Source organism: Lepidochelys kempii, chromosome 3, assembly GCF_965140265.1.
Source record: "Lepidochelys kempii isolate rLepKem1 chromosome 3, rLepKem1.hap2, whole genome shotgun sequence".
Classification (NCBI taxonomy): Eukaryota; Metazoa; Chordata; order Testudines; family Cheloniidae; genus Lepidochelys; species Lepidochelys kempii.
In genome coordinates this window covers 106,041,323-106,055,164 of record NC_133258.1, presented here as the reverse complement: position 1 = coordinate 106,055,164, position 13,842 = coordinate 106,041,323, and positions in this window count along the sequence as shown.

Below are 13,842 nucleotides of genomic sequence, written 5' to 3'. Positions count from 1 at the left end.
TCTGATTCCGCATGGCTCTCCAGAAGCGACAACATATCCCTCCCTCAGATCCTAGGCGGAGGAGTGGCCAGGAGGGCTCCGCACGCTGTCCCTGCCCTGAGCACCCAATCCGCAGCTCCCATTGGCTGGGAACTGCAGCCAGCGGGAGCTGCAGGGGCGGTGCCTGCAAGCAGAGGCAGTGCGCAAAGCCACCTGGCCACACCTCTGCCTAGGAGCTGAGAGAGGAACATCTCGCCGCTTCCAGGGAGCCCCCCTAGGTAAGTGCCACCCAGAGGCCTCACTCACCTTAACACTTGAACCCCCTGCCTCAGCCCGGAGCCCCCTCCCACACCCAAAATCCTGCTGCTGCTGGGGCTGGAGGCGTGGTGGCCCGAGGTGCAGCTACCCCAGGAACTGCCCGAGCTGCTCAGGTGGCCCCCGGGCCAGCTGCACCGGCCATTGCAGAAATCACGGAGGTCCCAAAAAGTCACCCAAACCCATGACTTTCCAGGACTTCCATGACAGACTCACAGCCTTAGTCATAATTTCTGTTTGAACTGTAACATCTTTTAAACAGATACCCAGGCTTGCTTTCAAGGCTTCAAGTAACAGACAATCTGCCACATCCCATCCAAGATAGGTCTCTAACATAATGGAAAAGTAGAACATTTCCACAGAGAACAAAGAAGACTTACTGGCTGCAGATCTGAGAAACAGACTGACCACAAGTCAGTGATGTCTCAGAGATGTGATGGGGGCAAGCAAGAACCTAGAGACTGTTGCAGTTGGAAATAGAGAATTATATTGTTGCTTGAGCCATACCAGTCTCTCAGGAGAATAGCATTTATAAATGGGTTTTCAGCTGAGAAATCAGAACAAGAATATTCTGAAGATGTAGTAGCATCTTGAAATAGAAATTTTATATGAGCCTTTAAAGTGATTGCTCCTCTGTCACTGCTACATTAGCCTGGATTGCAACCCCAATAACCTGACCATAGGTTTGGGGTTGGATTTTATCCCACTCTTCTACCATGCTGGAGACTGGCACAAAGCCAATCACTCTGGCTTTATGCTAGTTCCAGAAGGTCATCTTCTTTCTTTTTGCTCCTGCACCCTCAGGCGCATAGGGCATCCAACAATTTCTCGCTTTTATTTCAGTCCTATGATGGTCTGTAAGGCTTCTGATTGTCTTATTGATGGATTTGGCTTCTTTCTCTGTTGTGCTGCATAATGTTGTTCTACGTCACCCTCTTTGTCTCTTTTCAGGTGGTGACCCTATTATCACATGTTGTGGAAGTCATGTTGGTGGCATCGTTAAAGTGTGTCCTAAATATTTCCACTGTCTTCTTACTTACATAAGTTACATAAGAATGGCCATTCTGGGTCAGACCAAAGGTCCATCTAGTCCAGTATCCTGTCTTCCGACGGTGGCCAATGCCAGGCGCTTCAGAGGGAATGAACAGAACAGGTAGTCTTGTCATCAAGTGATCCATCCCCTGTCACCCATTCCCAGCTGCTGGCAAACAGAGGCTAAGGACACCATCCCTGCCCATCCTGGCTAATAGCCATTGATGGACCTATGCTCCATGAATTTATCTAGTTCTTTTTTGAAGATCCTTTTTCTGAAGATGCTTTTTGAAGATTACTGATGCTTTAAGCTTCTTTCCTTGCCTTGGAATTTCTGATGTTTCAAGAAACTCTTTCTAATTAATTCTGCAAAAAGAAAAGCAGTACTTGTGGCACCTTAGAGACTAACCAATGTATTTGAGCATAAGCTTTTGTGAGCTACAGCTCACTTCATCGGATGCATCTCACGAAAGCTTATGCTTAAATACATTGGTTAGTCTCTAAGGTGCCACAAGTACTCCTTTTCTTTTTGTGAATACAGACTAACACGGCTGTTACTCTGAAACCTGTAATTAATTCTGAAGATCTTTCACACGCATTTACTGGACCTCTTCTCTATTATAGGACAAACTGTTTTTTTTTATTTCAAATGTGGCTTTTTGTTTGTTTGTTTAACTTCAAGGCCCAACATGGATGCTGAATTCTTGATATTTATGGGGTGACTGCTGTACTTTGGGTCCCTCTAAGCACACTTTATAGGACTACTGAAGTGGATAACGAAAGACATGGAGGGAAGAGGCTGACAGTAGTGGCCCCATTTCCTACTTTAAAATCATCATGTAAAGGATAGTGAGCATGGCTGACCAACCTCAGGAAAACAGAGAAATCAGAAATAGAAAAGCTAGTTACTGTCCACCATTGTGGACACTGATTTCTGCCAACATTTACATGAGTAATCCCACTGAGTTACATGGGATCACTCACACAGTTACTCAAATCACTTGTATGTTTGAAGGATTAGTTTATAAAGTAGGTTTCTCTTTAGGAAGTTGCCTCAGTGCATCCCTGCCCTTGCCCATATCCACATCCACATCCCATTATATGCTTCTGGGGAATTCATCCCTCCTTCTCCCTAAATTTAGCAGTATAACTCTTTTAACATTGGATTAGAAAAGAAGGAGGAGTCTTCCTCAAGTACCCCTTAAAATCTGATGTACATTACCAAGGCAACTTGCCTTTGGTCTAACCTAAGCATAAATCTCTCTCAGGAATGAAGAAAGTGTTCCACTTGAGTGCAGACTGCAAGATTGGCCCATAATGTTAGTAATACAGTAGAGAGCTAAAAGAGCTTCAGGATGACCCTAAAGGTATGCTTGGTGGACGTCACTTGAAATCTATAAAACTGAAATTGAAGCCTGTCTAATTGTGCATGAAAGCAGAGTTGGTAGAGAATGTTTTTGCATGGGTGGTCTTTATATGTAGCAGGGCATGGGGAATGATGTGTTTTTCAGGAAGTGTTGATATTATGGATGCTGATTGTGGAGTAGTGTTTGGGGACAAGAGTGCATGAAGGAAGGGCGTAGTGAGATGTTTCAGTTACTGCCTGTATCTATCTAAGGTACTTATATGACTCTCTCTACTGTAATATCTCAGCATCTCAAATACTTTAATGTATTCATCCTCACATCACCTCTATGAGGTAGGGAAGTGCTATCATTCCCATTTGCAGATGGGGACCTGAGGCACAGAGAGACCAAGTGACTTGCCCAAGGTCATATCACAAGTCTGCAGTAGACCAAGGAAGTGAACCATACTCTTTTGAGTCACCAGCTAGCACCCTAACCGCAGGCTAAGACTTCTTCTCTACCTCATACACTCAGCCCTCTTTATTAAGCAAGTGCCTCCTCCACCCAGGTATCACTTGTACTTCTTCAGAAAATTGACAAGTCTTGCTCTGCATACAGTTGTCAACTAATGGTAATAGTGATGACAGTTACATCACCTCAAATTCTGCTCTGAATTTAATATTTGTATTTATTAGTTTGACAGAAATTGCCTTCTTAGTGCTCAAGCATTAATTATGACTCATGACAGAAGTGCCTCAAAACTTTGTCTGAAGGAAATCTTTTTGAAATACAACAGAACTCTGGCTGGGTGTTTGTTAAGACTGATGTATTTAACATGTGAAACCTTGTTATGACAAAAGTCATTACATTTAATTTTTGTCAGAAAATATCAAGCCCAGCTACTGGCCATGGGAGCATATTTCACAGCCACCCAGCAGACCTATGAGTGGAAGGAGACATGAGAAGATTTCTGTCACTGGATTTATTGGAGTTGGTTGCTGTTCAAGTGCATTGATTTTGAGAAGTGCTAAACACCCACAACTCCCACTGAAGTTGTGATACTGAACACCTCCAGAATCGAGCCTTAATTCAACAAGTGTGTTATAATTGCCGTTTTAACATTCATGACACTGCATCATCTCAATCAAACATATCTCTGTGATCCTCTGTGTTCTTTGATCACAGTTGTAAACCAACAAAGATACAACTGGTAGTATCAAGTAACTTAAAGTGATGTTAATACTTAGGTTGAACTGTCTACACTTACCACCCATTCCACTGGTTAACCAATGATTCTTTATGCAAGTAAATTCGTAAACTTCAGTAGTAATGGATCCTCCCAGTGGATTTCCAATCGGTACATTTACAAGCCTTTTGTGGGGGAAGATGCTCTCTTTCCATACTCTGACTGCTCCTCACTTTTTCCATCACAATTGCAAGCAGAGTACCTCACCAAGACAAATACAGCTTCTACTTCATTCATTTGTTACTTAAGAAACACACATGCTTCATTACTCGGAGCTGAAATTCATACAAAAACTAACCGGCACTGACTGTTCTTCCAGCAGGTTGGATGTAAGGAAACAGAACAATTCCACTTCCTTCAAAATCTCTTTATAAAACCAAGAGAAAAATAGGTTTAGACCCATTGTTCTTAGGGCATCCTGGCTCCTTTCTACTATGCCTCATTTGGAAAAGCAAAGCCTTACAACTCTTAATAAGGTTGATTACATGACAAGCACATCTAATTAGGTTAATGTATTTGGATATCTCTTTGTAGAAGTGGCACTAACAGTACAAAGGCTGCATCACAATGAACTTGCATTTGATTGATTGAAAACTATACAATGCTGTAATGTTGCAGACCTCTAACCTGGTCATGTGACAATGCAGTTGCTGCCTCAGTTTCCCTTTCAGGTAAAGATGGCTCTCCAACTAAAATGAGCTCCACCCTTTCCAGGGTAATTCTGTCGACAAAAATTCAACAAAATAAACAATCTTCTTGGGGGGGTTTCTTCTTCCCAGGTGTTTCTTCCAAGGGAACCAACTCATCCTGGTGGTGGTACAAGGACCAAACATAAACAACAAAACGTTCTGAGCTATGAAAAGTATCTGCCCTGTTTTTGGCTACTTGGGTTTCAGACTTGTTGCCAATCTTACAACAAACTCCCACCCAAATACAGTGGGGAATGGATACAGGGAGCTTGTACCTTTCCTCTGCTAGAATCTTCAGCTCTGGGCTTCTAAAAAGAAGCAGATGTTCACCCCTGTCTTTCAGCAAGCTCTGCTTTATTGCCCATCCATTCAAAATCCCTCCAAAATAATTGAAATAGCCCTACCCAGGGCTTCCCTTTTCCCATGTCTCAGCTCTGCATAAGACACCTTTAGCAGCAGTCACTGGCCAGACTCCTTCCAAGGCCCATCCTACGGAGACCCACCACCACATCTTTCTCTCTGTGTTGTGAGAGGAAAATAGAGGTTTATATAGTCTGATCTCTTTCTCATCATGCCTTTTAGTCACCCACAGTTCCCAGGCTTCCTTTCAAACTAAGTCCCACATTTTCTTGCTGCCAAGGCAAGAGTAATGCAGGCCCAGAGGCCTGCTTTAGAATCAATATGCTGCATATGACTTGTGACATATGGCTAGAAAGGGTTAAACATCCTGTAAAATAAATAACCCTCAAAAGACATGTGGGGAGATAATGTTTGTGTTTTTGTAAATTTACATATGTATAAGTAGGGTCCAAAATGTAATCTACAGTCCCTGTCTATGCTGTATTCTGATTATTCAGAGATCAAAAGAACATCCCAGCATTTAAATGACCTTGTAAACATGGGATATCTCTGTATTCATCTCTCTTTGAGATATATAGCAAATAATCTGTGAATGGTGGTGGAACAATCAGATTGTCTTATGTTAATTCTATAGCTAAGTACCAATGATGGACCTCCTTCAAAGTCATGCCAATTACCTTTTGAACCCCCACGTGTCAAAAAGAACATGGAATTGGATAAAAGATCCTTGGGTCCTGATTCTGTTATCTCAGATCTGCTTAAGCTTCATCGAGGGAAGTTTGAGTCACAAGACTGAGGTCCCAGCTATGCTGGTATGCCCTGAATATGATATTGGGACATTGGACTATAACCTATGAACTAGTTCTTAAAGAACTCTTTGCATCTTCAAAGCTCACCATCTCTGCTATGAATCTGAACCTCTAGGAATTGAACTCATGTCTGAATATATATTGATCTTTTAACCATACTCTCTCTCTTTCTTTTGTTTTTTTTAATAAATTTTAGTTTCATTAATAAGAATTGGCAGTAGTGTGCATTTCGGTAAGATCTGGAATTTTCAGTAACCTGGGAGGTAATGTGTGCGATCCTTTGGGATTGGTAGAACCTTTTCTTCTATATGATGAAATAAGATTTTCAGAAATCATCATATTTGACTTAGTTACCTGGATGGAGTCCTGAGGCTGGATCACTTTAAGGGAACTGTGTTGTTAACCAGTAAGGTAATAAAGAAGCTGTTTTATGCTGGCTTGGTAAATCTAAGTATTGCAATATCCACCAGCTTTGTGGGGATTGTCTGCCCCATTCTTTGCAATTCACCCTAATTGAGTGACTACAGCTAACCCGCACTGGGACCCCAGTCACATCAGTGGCATATTAATGCCTAGGCCGACAAGGCCTAGGCCTAGGGAGGCAAATTTGCAGGGGCGGCAAATTTATAATAGCAGCCAGAGGCTGCTTCCCCCGGCGCCGGTTCGCACCCTCCACCCCCGCCCCAACTCCACCCCTTCCCCGCCCCCATTCCCTGCCCCCTCCCAGCCCCTATTGGTCCCCTTCCCCAAATCCCCGCCCGGCCCTGCCTCCTCTCCTGAGCATGCCGCATTCTCCCCTTCCCCCCTCTCCTTCGCAAAGCTGTTTCGTGCACAAGCACTGGCAGGGAGCGGGAAGAAGCAGGACCCGGCGGCACGCTCAGGGGAGGAGGCGGAGCGGAAGTAAGCTGGGGTGGAGGGGACAGCAATTATTTCAGGGCCTAGGGGTGGCAAAATCTTTAATCCGCCGCTAGGTCACATAACTATAATTATTTCACCTATTATTGAATAAATAACAGATACTCATTCCAAAACTACAGCCTTTCCAACCAGTGATGTACATCTGCAGTATAATCACTTATTGAGTCAGTTACTCTACCTCTTTTAGGACTAAACAGTTCCTAGCCTGTAAGCAGGTGAAGTGGAGAGCAGAGAGAAGGGTCTCCCTTCCTCCCATTTTTACACCCTACTCATGGGCAAGGAACACTTGTAGTCCATACATTCAGGGTAGTGCAGGGCTACTCTCTCTGTGTAGTCAGGAGTACAAATCTTTTCAAAGGGCTAGGCTGGAGGTGAGGCCATGTATCCTCCTCATCAGCCCATGAAGTTCATCAAGTGCAGGGAAGGGCACAGGTTGAACCTTTAAAAGGGATGGAACAGTGTGCATAACATCCTGCCAAACTCAAGCCTTTCAGAAATGCAGCAGAGATCTCTACCATTTAACCTAACCTCTTAAGTCCACTTAACTGGGTGTTATCTTCTACTGGGCAAGCCACTGGATGAGCCCTCTGCTAACATGGGTTATGAATGTGCACTTCCACTTTACACAAAAGACTAGTGGATGATTGTGCCAGTCCGTCCCAGAGTTCCCCCTGGGAGATGTACTTCTACGATCTAACTCTTACTCAACAGTTGTTCGTGGGTAATTACTTAATAAATATAAATAATTCATGTTAGAACTGATTAAAACAACAAATTTACTGATCAATCAAATAGTAATAATCTCCTGATTAAATATTAGCTTTTCTTATACTGAACTATACATATTTTTCACATATGTTTGAACTTAAAATAAAAGCAAAATTAAAAAACTACAACTTTGAGCAATCCTTTCCAAATGTTTGTTGATTGTGATCTGCATAATGGAAAGAGCATCTACAGATCTAAGGCATTCTAATGGATAATAATTTCAAGTTGTTAAGGAAGCCCATCAGCATTAGAACTGGGCTTGTGGTCGCATTTAAAGTGACAGAAAATTAGTTGGCAAACAAACCCAGTTTAGAGAAATTGTCTGACAACAGCATGTGATGTCATGGTGGGCTTTGTGATTTTGGACTTGAAACACATTAGGAGAACTTCCTGGAAGAAGAAGCATCCAAAAGTCCTACAGATGACACAAGTAGTTTAGTGATACACAAGCTGTCAAAGTTTCACAGTCTTATGTAAATATGCCTCTCTGTGGCCAGCCCCCAGCACCCCTCTGCCAGTTGGTCTCAGTCTAGACCACTGCATAGGCTCAAGCGGAAAAGCAAGCCTACTGGTGGGTGCTTTTGGGAGATGGGAACCCCAAGTTGTGGGCCAACTAGAGAAGATATCTAGGCCAGAAATCCAGCCTCTAGCCTTAGCCGTTGGTTGTTTGGTAGCACCTTCATGGAAACCTGCAAGCCCTCAAAGTATGAAAGAGGCATCTCCTTTAAAAAGCCCATTTTCAGAAATTGTGAAAACCCAGAGAGAAAACATGACTCCTGCACCACGCCCATGAGAACTACAGAGTTCATTATAGCTCCAATGGTAGTTAGGTACCTGCAGAGAGAGCACTACATCAGTGACTATCTCTGAGGAGAAGGAGGAGAGCCCTCTGGCTCAGTCATTTCTGGAGACTCCAGAACCAGACTGGGAGACCCAAGTAATTGTGAGGCCATCTGATGAGCGTGATGCCCACCCATTGTCTGAACACATGGAGGGGGAGGCTTCATACAAGGCTGGGGAGTCTCCTTTGAACAATCAGAACCATGGAGCCAAGTCACAGGCAAATAGGTCATAAAATATTGAGGGGGCTGGCATGCTGAGGTGTAGGAACCAACCAGGGCTGAATAATCTAAAATGAGGGGTTCTTTTCAGAAAGTCTCTCAGCAGCTGAACGAGGCCTTTCTACAGAGCTCAGAGGACTTGGATGGTGTTAGATCAGAGAACAAAGATGAAACAGGCCCAGATTGGTTTTGCTTAATACCAAGACAAAGTGTTCAAGAGACTATCAACGGTGAAGATAAGAATGGCTATTTGGCTTTAAGGAGGGCACTAGGCATAGATCTGTCTAACCCTGCATCGTGACATGAGCACAAAGGAATTATACAGTCTATTCTGTGTTTCTGTGTTTACGGTATCCTTATGCATTGTCAGGGAGAGACTTTTTGAAGATTGTGAAGGTTGTATTATAGATACATCAGGCCAGCAGCATCACAACTGTGCGAATTGAATTTCCAGAGATATAAACTGCAAACTCAGGGCCCTTTCTGTGGATCTATTTTTGGAAAGCTTATTAACTGTTGTTATTGCCTTAGCTTATGTAACATAATGTCTACGTTTAGCCCAAGAAAATTTAGCTCAAGGGGTGGCCTTGGGAAATGCTATGCAAAGTGCTCAGGAACCTGATGGTGTTTTAAACAAAATTACCAAACCGAAGGTGAGCTGCTTAATGGTTTATATTGTCCACCTGCTCTGGACAAGAAATTACAAAACCATACTTAAAAAAAGACCGTTTGTAAGAAAACTAAGAAGGATTAAGTCACAGTATGATGAAGGGAAAAACAGATGATGTAAAATGTAATAAAAACTTGGTATCTAAATAAATATATATTGAAAAGGCCTTTGTGTCTATCTGTGGTTCTGTTACAAGGCCTGATTGGGCTTTAAATAAAATGGAGTAGAGGATGCTGAAGTGACCCCACTGTTACCCACACATTCTACGGCACCCACCTTTACCCAGTTCCCAGGGCACAAGGCATAACCCAGTTCATTTAAGTACCCACTCTTACCCAGTTCCCAGGGCTCAGGGTATACTCTTCTGCAGGTTTGCGTGGGAACTTTTACAGTGAAAGAGATATACAGTTATATCCTTAACCTCTATTTATTAACAATCACCAAGCAGAAAGCACACGCTAAGCATGCAATGCTATGCTCACCAATCCTGATCAGACAGGTGGACTTTGCCTGGCCATGCAAGGTCGGTCTCGTCTAGGTTCTGGTTGCTGCATGTTACGATTGTGCATAGGATTCTAGCAGCTCTGCTCTTGGGCTATGTCTTGGAAGAGAGTTCTTCTTCTTCCAGGTCTTTCCTTCTTGTTTTTATTTTCCTTTTCCTTTCTCAGCTGGTCTCCTTGGGCTTCAGTTTATATAGTGAAACTTGAGTCCTCCTTAGCTGTACTTGAACCAATCATTTCACTAAAATATTACAAAATAATTCTTTGACCAATCCTAACATATTGTGAAACAATTCCTTACCCAATCATACACCAACACCTTAGTTGAGAGAAACAATCCAAGAATCAGACAGAAACCATACAGATAAACAATAGAGAAGTGGGGACTATAAAGACAAAACAATAAAGAAGTAGAGATTTCGCAACCACAACTGTTGATAAGTGATTCCTTGCCAGACAGAATGCTATCAAACAAAGTTGTTTTTTAACATCTTAAGATCTATTTCTTTATCTGGTGATGGTGGGTACTATTAGGACATGATCACCGTCTTAACAGCTTGATATTACGTTGTTTTAATGTAATTTAGATGGAATGTGAAAATGTGACTTCCTGTTTCTTGGCTCCTGGCTGCTGCTCTCCAAATATGGCTGCAGAAAAAGGCCTCAGACCTTACACCACTAGCATAGGTGTAGTTTGACTTCTATATTTGAGGGGGAGGGTGGCTCCAGTCAGGCCAACAGGGCCGCACATGGGAGGTGGGGGGAAGATGACAAAATCCATGCCTGCACTTTCAAGGGCTTGTATGTGTTTTATATAAAACAGATTGCAAGAACCCTGCTATTGTGTCTTTAAGAAGAGAGACCTATTTCACAGCAAAATGTGGATTGCTTATAGTAGAATCCAATGGAACTTAAAAGCCTTGTGTTTAAAATAAAGCAAAAACTATTATATATCCTTATAAAACCTGCAGGTTTGAGCCATATGTTTGAGAACAATAGTACTTACTCAAAACCATTGATCTGAATTGGGGTCTTTGGTTTAACTAGTTCTGTTGCCTTCAATGATCGTGTAAAAACGATGGAACAGATGTAATCATCCACCCAAGTTTCCTTAACACTCCATCAGGATTAACAATGGTTCTTTTGGGGTTGGAAAAATTATTCATAATTAGATTTGATGAGAGTTCACCCACAGACAGGGGCTGAACCTTGAGTAATAAATAAAAACCTTGAAGAGGATTTAAAACAACATTAGTCAAGCCACCTCTGACCATTCAAAAAGTAATCTACAATTTAAAAATAGTTTGTTCTTAAAATTAAGCATAAATCTAACCCAGCAATACATAGAGTGCCCAGTCTTAAAAAGGGCAGAATTCCAAACAAAATGTAAAACACTAAGATAAACACACATACACACACACACACATATATGTAAATTAATAAAAGGAAATAAAAAGACACTTATTCCCCAATACCCTTAAATCCACATTCTTACCACTAAATTGTTTTCCCCACAACAGAGAAGTGTAAGGTGGGGGATAAGTGTTGGCTGCTGGAGACAGTCAGGGCTCTTACCTGGAGTCTGGCAGAGGAAATCAGAAGGAGAAACAGACAGAGCTTGAACAACCGGGTTCACTACAGTTTGGATGGGCTGGGTCTAACCAGAAAGGAATATGCTTTAACCTTCATTCCTCTAGTCTAGATTACCCTAAGGACTTCCTAAACTGTATTCCAGTAAATGAATAAAGCCTACTGGTCTGACAAAACAAAACAAAACCAGTTGTGCACCCCTGGTCTTACCCCCAACACGAGCCCCTCTCAAACTGTGTGCACAACCCTACTTATATTCAAACCCCTTTTATACCCTTTCCTCTGTGCAGTCTTGACACCCATGCCTAATCACGTTTGTTTAGAACTACAGGTTTTTTCACATTGTTTAAAGCCACATAAATTTTGCCCTCTGAAGATAGAGGGTACAACTCTGGATGAAACTGAAAGCTAAGACAAAAGCATCTATCAAAGCATGGTAATCCTCACAAAGCATCATAATCCTCACAAACAGCTTTAACAAATTTGTCACAATCCTTGAAGAGAGATCATATTTCACCAACAGTATCAGTTCAGAAGAGAATGGCGTTGTGGTGTGGGAACTTTCAATCCTTATTTTTTATTCACAATCCCTAAAGCACATGCTCTGGGTTTGTAAATCTTTGTGGGCATGATGTGATGTCTGTCCATCACTGAGGAGCTAGAGCTGTTGTTTTTTTACTGGATTCTTTTGTTTTGTCCTTTGGCTTGATGTATCTGATAGTTGGCCTGTGATGACTTTCTGATTGAGTTCTTCTGTTGCTTTTTCATGGTGTCGTTAGGGGTCTCAGAGTGGATTCCCCATTCTTTGGATGTTCTGGTGTTGGTGGTTTCATTGGAGTTTTGAATATGTCATCATCAGGACAAACAATGAGGAGTCCTTGTGGCACCTTAGAGACTTCATCATCAGGAGAGTTGCTCAGGTCTGATTAGGGAAAAAATGTTCCAATTTATATCAAGTATCTGCTTTACACAATTCACCAAAAGCTTAAATCCATAATGTCTCTTTCTCACCCACACGCTTATTTTTTTGCTTAGAAACAAAACTGTACAAACAACAAAACAAATAATCAAAACGTAGTTACTAGCATTCAGCTGTCTGTCAGCTGATAATGCTGGATGATTTTCCTCTTCTGATGGCTTTTTTTTTTCTTTTGAGCATATTAGCACTCTGGTCTAAGAATCTCTCTTGGTTTGACAGTACTATGGGTGACAACATTATTATAAAAATATTAAACGGTCTTAACAGATTTTAAAATAAAATAGTAGGGTTTTTGCTGTTTAAAAATCATATAAAAGGCATTGCTTTACCAAATCCATTTCATACACACACACATGTACACATTTGAGGTTATTTCTACAAATAGTGTTTGTTTGTCTAATATACAGACAGACCTTTTTAACACCAGCATGTATTTCAGCAAGCACCCACCATGAAAAGCATGCAAACAATTCCCCCACACACAATTTTTCCCCACAAAGATAGAAAAATCTCCCTTAGTTTACACTATTATCCCTAAAATTAGATAAAGCTCTAGCGTTTTATACTAGACAAAATACAGTAAAACAAAAACGTAATATCAAAACATTGATCAGCCTATGCAAGACAACACATAAACATATACAATTCCTTTCTGGGAAAAACGCAGACACAGAATAAAGATTAAACATGTAAAACTAAAATATGAATACAAAACTAGGTAATAAACAACTTGTTAATCCTTAAAACAAACAAACAAACAAACAAAAACACCCCCTCACCCTTCCCACACACACGAAGAGCAAGTCTACACTACAGTGCTATATTGGCACAGATGCAGCTACACCGCTTTAGCGCATCTGGTGAAGACGCGCTACGCCCAGTGGTGCTGGAAGAGGCGGGCCCAGAGGGCCTGGCCCGTTCACTTTTCACCAGGGCGGAATCCAACCCCTTCCCTTCCTATCCCCCCCCCAAGCCCCACCCTCTGGCCAGGCTGTTGGAGCCACACAGACCCTCAACCTGCCAGTGGTGCAGGGGACCCGAGAGGAGCCCCCATCATGGCCCAGGGCACATGGAGGTGGAGGGTCCATGACTCTGCTGGAAACCAGAGCTGGGACATGATAAGAGCCATCCAGGGAGCCTGGGCCACTGTGGGGAGCCCTGCACTCTCCACCTCCCTGGGCAGTGCGCCCCAGGAGGCTAGGACATGGGCCGAGGGCTGCAGAGGAAGGCAAAAAAAAACCCCAGGGTCTCTGCTAATCTGACCAAAGGAAAAATTCCTTCCAGAACCCAAATATAGCGATCAGTTAGACCCTGAGCATGTGGGCAAGACCCACCAGCCAGACACCTGGGAAAGAATTCTCTGTAGTATCTCAAAGCTCTCCCCATTTAGTGTCCCATCTCCAGCAGTTGGGGACTTTTGCTACTGGTAGTGGCCTATGCTATCATAGGCAGTCCCATAATACCATCCCCTACATAAACTTGTCAAGCTCAGTCTTGAAGCCAGTTAGCCTTTTTCCCCCCACTGCTCCCCTTGGAAGGCTGAAGCAGAACTTCACTCCCCTGATGGTTAGCAACCTTCG